Genomic DNA, 8,528 nt, shown 5'->3' on the forward strand with positions numbered 1-8,528 from the left:
TGATGTAGAAAAATGTGACGTACCTCAGGGGAAGAACCAGTCTTCCCCTTATATACAGGTCAGTGGTGGGCTCCCCATGGGGACAGGCCCATATTCTAAAGGATGCTGTCCCCTAGCTGTGTGCGAGCCGTACAGGACGCGTGTCCGGGTAGGTTACAGGATGCGTGGCCGGACCGGGTGGAGCTCGGGTCAGGTCGACCCGCGGGATCTTGGGCCAGGTCGTAACACTATTTAATAATTGAGATTATAATGATGTAAAGTACATTTAAGACAATACAATATAATAATATCTATAATAATATTATTTTGGCCAATAATAAAAGATTTATTGAATAAAAATTTAAGAAAAAATAAATTATTATTAATTAAATAAATATAAATATAGGATTCCTACCCATATTTGGACCGTTTGGTATATTACTTGAACCAGCTCCGGTGTTATTGTGAGTATCTGTATATGTAAAAAATTCATTATTAAGATGAAAATAATGTAATTTGATAATTTAAGGGTATACTCAAGAAATAAATTATACATAATTGGTACGTACTAAGAGTCCAGTAACATAGATATATTGTAAAAAATAATTCATATTAAATGATAAACTAACAACATAAATTTATTAATGGGAAGTATAACTTAGAGTACCTGATATAGAGTATTGTTGAGGGGTATATTTGTGATATCTTGTAATGGTGTTGCCATGTTAGTTGGTCCACTTGATATATCGATTTGTTTTCCTCGTCTAATACTCTCTCGATAACTGGCACGCCTTCTGACAAGGTGTTGCTGCCTCTGTTCTTCACTCATATTTTGTCTTCGTTGTGTGGCATAGTCTTGCCAAGTTCGTCGACCACTTCCACGTGAATCTTCCATTGGTATGTTGTCAACTATAATTAATCAAAGAAACATATAAAAATAGTTCTACACTTTTATTTAATGACGAAAAATAAATTACAGTAGGTTTTACATTATATTTAGGCGAAGTGAGAAGAATGTGGAGAAGATGGAGGAGAAATAAAGGAAATTTTTTCTATTATGGAGTAACCAGTGAAGTGAGAGAGATTAAGAGGAGAAATTGGTATCCTATTAGTTATTATAGATGAAGATGAAGATTAAGTAGTGAGAATTCTATAACTGATGCAGTAACGTGATGTGAGAGAAATTAACGGGAGAAGTTATATTGACGTGAACGTGAATGGAAATGAAGTAGTAGAATTCTGTAACTGGAAGTAAGTTATTAAAAAGGATAAAAATGAAAAAAAATATTGGACACCAAAATGGGTTTTCACATTATATATATCCCTTATTTTCTAAAAGAAAATCATTACTAGTATATGTATACCTTACAAATTTCCACTTTGCTTCTAATTTATTCTCTCCAATATTTGATTTTTTTTTCAATTTAACTCTTCCTATTATCGTGCTCATTGCTGGCTCAACAGAAGCGATGCGAGCCTCTACCCACATTCCCAGCAGAAACATTAATATGTTTGACATAATAGTTTAACACTTTAGCACACAGCTCAACTACTATCTAGATACGTGTCAATTTTTCATCAACTCAGATGAAATATTTGTGTACATATTGATCTGTATAGTATAATTAACCTATACATATTGAAATACAAATACATATTAAAAATAAATTAAACTACACATGTATTTATATACAAATGGTAAATTTTACTCTACCCTTTCTAAAATAAAAAATAAATTATCATTTGTAATATATACAGTGATTATTGATAAATTATCCTTCTACTAGAGCTCTAAAATTGACGTTATCTTCTTTTTTTTTCTTAACGCTATGTTTCTCTTGAAACTTGATAACAATATCATTTTTATCATCTCCATCAAATACACCTCTTCTTCTCCAATTTTAAAACCCTAATTTCTCTCAAATCTAATCACCATTTTCAATCAATTAGGTTAAAATTTTGAACTTGTGCTTACATTTTCAATCTCCAATTTCAACGAGTACATCTATTTTTTTTAACTTTCTCCTTCCTAAGATTTTTTTCCTAGTATTTTTCTTAAAATTCAGCTTGATCAACAATAGTACTTCTTTTTATGTAACCAACTCCCATAGTCTTGTATAACTATATAATAAAAACAAACCAAAATATTAGTTAGTCATAAAATAATGAGTCAATAATTACCATCTTAAGATTTTTATTATCTGAATAATGATTGAAAGATAATTTAAAAGTAATTAAAGATAAAAAACAAAAAACAAAATACCTTGGTGTTTCCTTTCACGTACTAATTACCATCATTTTTAACTAATATATCACAAATTTTTATCATTTTTTCAGTTCTCTCCTTCTTAAGATTTTTTTTCGATCATATTAGAGATAGTGATCAGATTTGACGATCTCATTCGAACCTTGAAACTCTGTTTAAAAGATAATTTATCAATAATCATTATATATATCACAAGGAATAATTTACCCTTTATTTTAGAGAAAACATGGTAGAATTCACCTAAATTTATTAATTTGTCCATACCCTCCACATTATAGGATTCATTTGACTTCAGTGGCCAGAAGATGGCACCAGTGGTGTCATTGGAGTAATAGTAACAACATCATCAAGACCCAGACTTTCGCTATATATATACATGAAATTGATACTTATTATTTGAGATTGACAAAAAAATTCTCAAAATCTGAAGTAAAAAACCTTAGCAACATGAAAAAAAACAAAAACAAAAAAACTAATAATAACACCATTCTCAGCCAATTCCAACACTTACAATATTGTACAAAGGAAATGGGAAATTGCGGCGGTTCTTGGAGTGATTTGCGATGCTTTTTAGCCGTTGCGAAACGAGATTCCAGCGGTTTGTTAAGCGTCGCCTATTAGGGGGTGGTTATGATTTTGCGGTGGTTCTCAAGAACCGCTGGCACAACCTCCGCAAAATCGAGAAATAGCGTCGCAATGTTTAGAGTCAGTTTAAAATCGCCGCGATCTGCACAACAGTGATGCACACGAATTGACCGGCGGTATGAAACCGTTGCTGTTTAACGGCCACGGTTTTTTCAAATGTATTCATTGGCGGTTTGAAACTGCTACTTTTTAACCGCCACGGTTTTTTCAAATGTAATAGGCGGCGGTTTAAAACTGCCGCTATCTCCTAGCCTGCTTTTTCAGATTTCTTATGGCTATTTTGCAACCGTCGGTATTTTTCGGCTAAATGGCCGGAAAAATAATGCTCCTTTTTTTTGTATGTACTAGTTTTTTTTGTTATTTTTTTTATCCTCTGGATCTAAGTCTTTGGCGTCCGGCTCCGAGTTTTGAACATCATTCGTGCAAGCCTGTGGAGCAGACAGTGGTTCACTACCGGGCGGACGAAAGGGGCGCAAAGACGAGGATGCGGGGGCACCACTGCCACTGGGCGGCGGAATTGGGCAGTCCGCTTGATGTGAAGTTGAAGCATCAAATCCTTCCTCTCGGCTGCTGACATGATGTGTCTACACGGGCTTTCTTCGTGAAATGACCTATCCTGGGCATCTTTCCTAACTGCATTCGGATCAAAACAAAGTGATAATAATTAATATATAGATAATAATATTTATTAACATGCAAAAAGGACATTGGCATAACCCAGTTAATATTAATTAAACTCGGGTATTTATGACATATTGATACTAAACAATTTATAGTATGAGACCAAAGACCGCAGTTAAGGGTGATAATAGATAATTTAATTAGAATTTTGAAATACACTAACAATTAAAGGTATTAATAAGTAATAATAGTTATGGTAAATCAATATCATGTGATACTAAGCTTACTTGGTATACAGGAATTATGCTCAAATTTGTGGTTTGGAATACACTACCAACTCGTTCCTATTGCAATTGTATATATCATCATATAGATCATTATAGTAATGGTAGGACATAGCGTGTCATCACCAAACAACACACATACATATAAACTCCAATGAGAATAATATATAGCGTGTGCAATTCACAATTCAATAATTCATTCCATGCTCATATATAGATGAATTATAACGAATTAACAATCTTATATGGAAAAATTATAGGAAGTCGTCTTTATTCAGTTTGGTTAAGTTAAAAATCAGTCAATAATTGAAATGAAAGGAACAGTAAAAATAATTATCTAAAACTCAAAATAATAAATAAAAATAAAAATATAGTAAAGAGTGCATCGAAAAGTGAAACAAAATAAAACCAATTTTAAGTGGTATAAAACCTATGACATTTCTCAATAGGCGTTTTACTGTCCTTCAATGATCAATGATAGCAGAGTACATGAATTGAGAGACTCTATTAACAAAGAAATCAAAGTTGGGTCTAAAAAGGTTAACCATTGATGTATTCATAATTTCTCTATAATGCCTAGAATCATCATAATATTCTGCACTATTGGATGTTAATTTTAGACTTGAGACTTAAGAGTAGCATGTTTAACAATTAGAAAAATATCATGTTTAGTTATAATAAAATTAAATTCGATAATAGTTGCAATCAATTATGTAACAGTCTTAGAACTTATAACAGTCTTATTGCTTAAAATTAGCAATTATGTAACAAATAGTAGTAGGGGACATATTCATATCTGGTGTGGTATTTTCAGTTGAAGTAGGAGTTGTGAATATAAAATTCTGCAGTTTACTTGAAACACTATTAGTTGATAGAATCTGATTAGAGCCAAAAATAGATTTTTATGGATAATCAATTTAATCAAAGATTTGATAAGATTGCTAAGGGGTTCCATCAAGTCTAATGATAATGGGAATAGCATTATTAGTATTGACTAAGTTGGATGCTGTGAATATTGAATGGAGGAACTAGGATATTAGTTTAACTGAATTAATTTGGACTAGAGAAGGACAGTCAATTGTTGAGTCCTTGCTTGTTTGTGTGATATCTTCTACTAAGCTTCATACATGGTACTAATTCTATCCACTACCTACCTCATTGAGTCCTCTCTTTGTTTTCTATTTAACGAAACTAATGAAAAACTTATTGGGAATTAATTCTACATGAATTAAGACATACATGCGTGTCATTCACAGGCAACCATTATCAGCAACAAGATTCAAATATACCATTGAGAATATTAAAAACACAGTCAAACTAAGAATTAAACCCTAACTCAGAATCCATCATTAATGGAATCATGCTCCTCATCAACAAAACTCACTTTCCATTAACAAATTAACTCAGCTAACAACATTAGGAGAAACTTGCATGTCAACTTTAAACTCATTATTGACCTCTTTTTCAAACACTAAATAAGCAATTGAGCACAAGGTGTCCAGTGGTGCTTACCCGCAGTGAGATGACTGGATTGAGGTTGAGAGAGAAACCACCGGGTTTCGGGCAGAGAGAGAAGGGGCTCCAGGATACTGGCTCGCCACAGAGACAGATGCGGAGAAGAACCAAGATGAAGCAAGCTTCCTAGGGGTTCGAAAATATAAATGGTTTAGTATTAGGGGAAGAATAAGGATTATGGTAGTGGCGGTGGCTTCTCTAATTTGAAATTTAAGTTTTTTTTTGTAATTTTTTTAAAAGCATTATTAGTTGTTAATAAAAAATTACAAAAAAAATATATACTCAACGAATAATCACCAAATTTTTTTGGATAATAATATCTAATTTTTTAAATTATGTTTGCAAAAAATTCTCCGTGCAAAATTCAATCTTTAATGTATTATTTGAGAATTACATATTAAATGTTAGATAATCTTGCCAAAAAGCTAACATTAAATATGTATTTCTCAAAAAATACATCAGATTTTGAATTTTGATGCAATTTTTTGTAAGTATGATTAGAAAAGTGTGATATTATTATTCTTAAAATTTGGTTATTTTTTGTTAAGTATATATTATTTTGTGATTTTTTAAGAATATTATTGGTTGTTAACTGTAATACCCGGTCTAGCCAAAATTAATTAAATAATAAGTTAAATGGGAGCGAATATTGTTGGAAGATTCGGCAATTGGAATTTGATCATCTAAATATGATATTTAGATTCAGTGAATTTTTCTGAGTCGGAAAACATAGTTTTCTGCGTAAAAGCGCGCAGTGGAATTTTGACCGGCAGTACCGGCTGAGATCTGTCTGGTACTACAGCTAAGGAAATTGATTATGAGTAAATGAGATTAAAAAATGAGGAATTATAATTAGGGAAGGTAGAAATATTTAAAGTGCGATTTAGAGCGCTAATCTTAAAGGTTTTGGCCCAAGTGATGTGTGCATTGTATGATGACACAAGTGATTGGATGAATTTCAGATAATGAATATATGAATGATTGGGTTGGTTATTGAACAATAAAGTTTGAGGAGTTGAAGTGTGGAATTTGGTAAATTTGGGTGAAATTACATAGATGAGGCATGTTTGGTTTTGGTTGAGATATATTATGTGGTCATATATGTGATTATGATTATTGATGCCTTGGTGGTATTATGATGCATTAGAGATATGTATGTTGTGATATATACTTGAGGAGTGATTAAGGTTGATTTGTGGGTGAAACCACGTGATAGTGAGTATGATATTGATTATGTATAATGATGGTTGATTGGAAATAGTGTTGTTGAAATTTGGCATGAGGAAGAGTATATGATATGTAAATGTGTTTGAGTTTGAGAAAGTGTCAATGTGTGAGTTGAGGATGGCTTGATGTTGATTTTGGTACATTTTGATTGATTTCAAAAAGGGTTGAAATTGGCATGTTTTGATTGACTTTGGAAAAAGTTGAAAATGGCTTGTTTTGAAAATGGCACTTGTGATTTTGTATGAAAACATGGTTTTTTTGGGCATACTTTGACGGGACATAACCTGGACTACGAATCTCTGTTTTCTGCCAAATCTGTTTAGAAATGAAATTGGATCCGGGATGTCCATGCCGTTCGAAGAACGGGTGAAAAATGATTTAAAATGAGAAAGTTATGACCGTCGGAAGATTGGGGGTTGAATCTGTAAATTCTGCAGCTTTTAACATAGAAAATTTTTAGCAGAACGACCCTACACGCGTAGGCGCACTTGGCGCGTGCGCGCCGTTCTTCCAGAAAGCACCATCCACGCGTGCGCGGGCGCGTCGATGCGCTGCACCAATTGCCCAGCCATTTTCCAGAGAGTTGTGCCAGGATTGTGCCAGTTTTGTGCCTGGGCGCAAGAGCACCCACGCGTACGCGTTTGGATATTTTTCAACCCGCGCGTTCGCGCATATGGCGCTTGCGCGTCGATGAGTTTTTGGCCATCCACGCGTGCGCGTGGAGTGCGCGTACGCGTGGCCCTGTTTTTATGCCAAAGTTGATTTTTGAGTTTTAAAAGCCAAATCTCATACTTCTAAGCCTCCGATCTCACCTCTTATGTATTAAATCATTATGAGTATGCCATGTTACCTGACTATATGCTACTTGTTCTACTTGTATCATGTTTGTGTATTACTTGCCTGTATTGCTTGTGTTTGTACAACTGAGAGGCCCCTCATGCTGGTGTCGGTGGGTGTGAGGGCTGTTCTTGATGGGATGAATTGATGATGCGATTGCATGATGATGTATTGATATAGAACTGCTGAGGTAGAACAACTGGTGATGGTTTTGCTTATGATTCTGAGTCTGATTCGTGGAAGAGTCAGCGAGTTGGGAAACATGTGAAACATGAATTGAATTTAGCACTCCCTTATGACAGTTGCCTATTCATGGATTAGCGAGAACCTAGGATGAATAATTGGTGAAGAAGTTTAGGATGCTTAGTGAGTTTTTATTGCAGTACATTGAATTTATTTGGCACTTTTACCGTACTGGGAACCCATGGGCCCGGGGTTCTCATTCCGTATATATCTCTTGTTTTTCAGATACAGGTCCAGGTGCTCAGAAGTGAGTTGTGGGTCGTCTGAGAGACGGCAAAGATCTTTATTTCCTCTACTTTGTGTTTTGATTAGAATCTCTCCACCTTTGTTTTGGAAAGTTTATATTATGTATTAAACTCTTTGAATTTGCCTATAGAGGCTCTCATGTTTCCTTCGGGAGAGATTAGGATATACTGTTGTCAACTAATTTCATAATGTACCCTAGCCGACCTAAACTTCGCGGGTCACGACTAGTGGCTATTTACTTATGTTATATATATCTATCTGTTATCTATCTCTTAATCTCCTCTATGCCTTGTCCGTATATCGTTTTCGGCTTCACGGTTTATCTTTTGTTGTCGAAACGTGAAAGATACGTCTTCGCAATTTTATTTCTACTCTTTTCAGGCTTCTCGATTAATACTCTTTTCGAAATTACCTATATTTATTTATTAAAAATCCACCTGAGAGTCGTACCACCGTAATATCATTGACTTATGACTCGAGCATAAGGATTTGAATATTAGGGTGTTACATTAATACAAAAAAAATTATAAAAAAATATATACTTAACGAAAAATCACTAATTTTTATGTATAATAATATCTTATTTTTATAATCATCGTTGCCAAAAACTTTCTCAAAATTCAATCTCTAAAATTCATTTTAAAAATGTATATTTACTAATGAGT

This window comes from Arachis ipaensis, chromosome B07 (assembly GCF_000816755.2).
Source record: "Arachis ipaensis cultivar K30076 chromosome B07, Araip1.1, whole genome shotgun sequence".
NCBI classification, from domain to species: domain Eukaryota; kingdom Viridiplantae; phylum Streptophyta; class Magnoliopsida; order Fabales; family Fabaceae; genus Arachis; species Arachis ipaensis.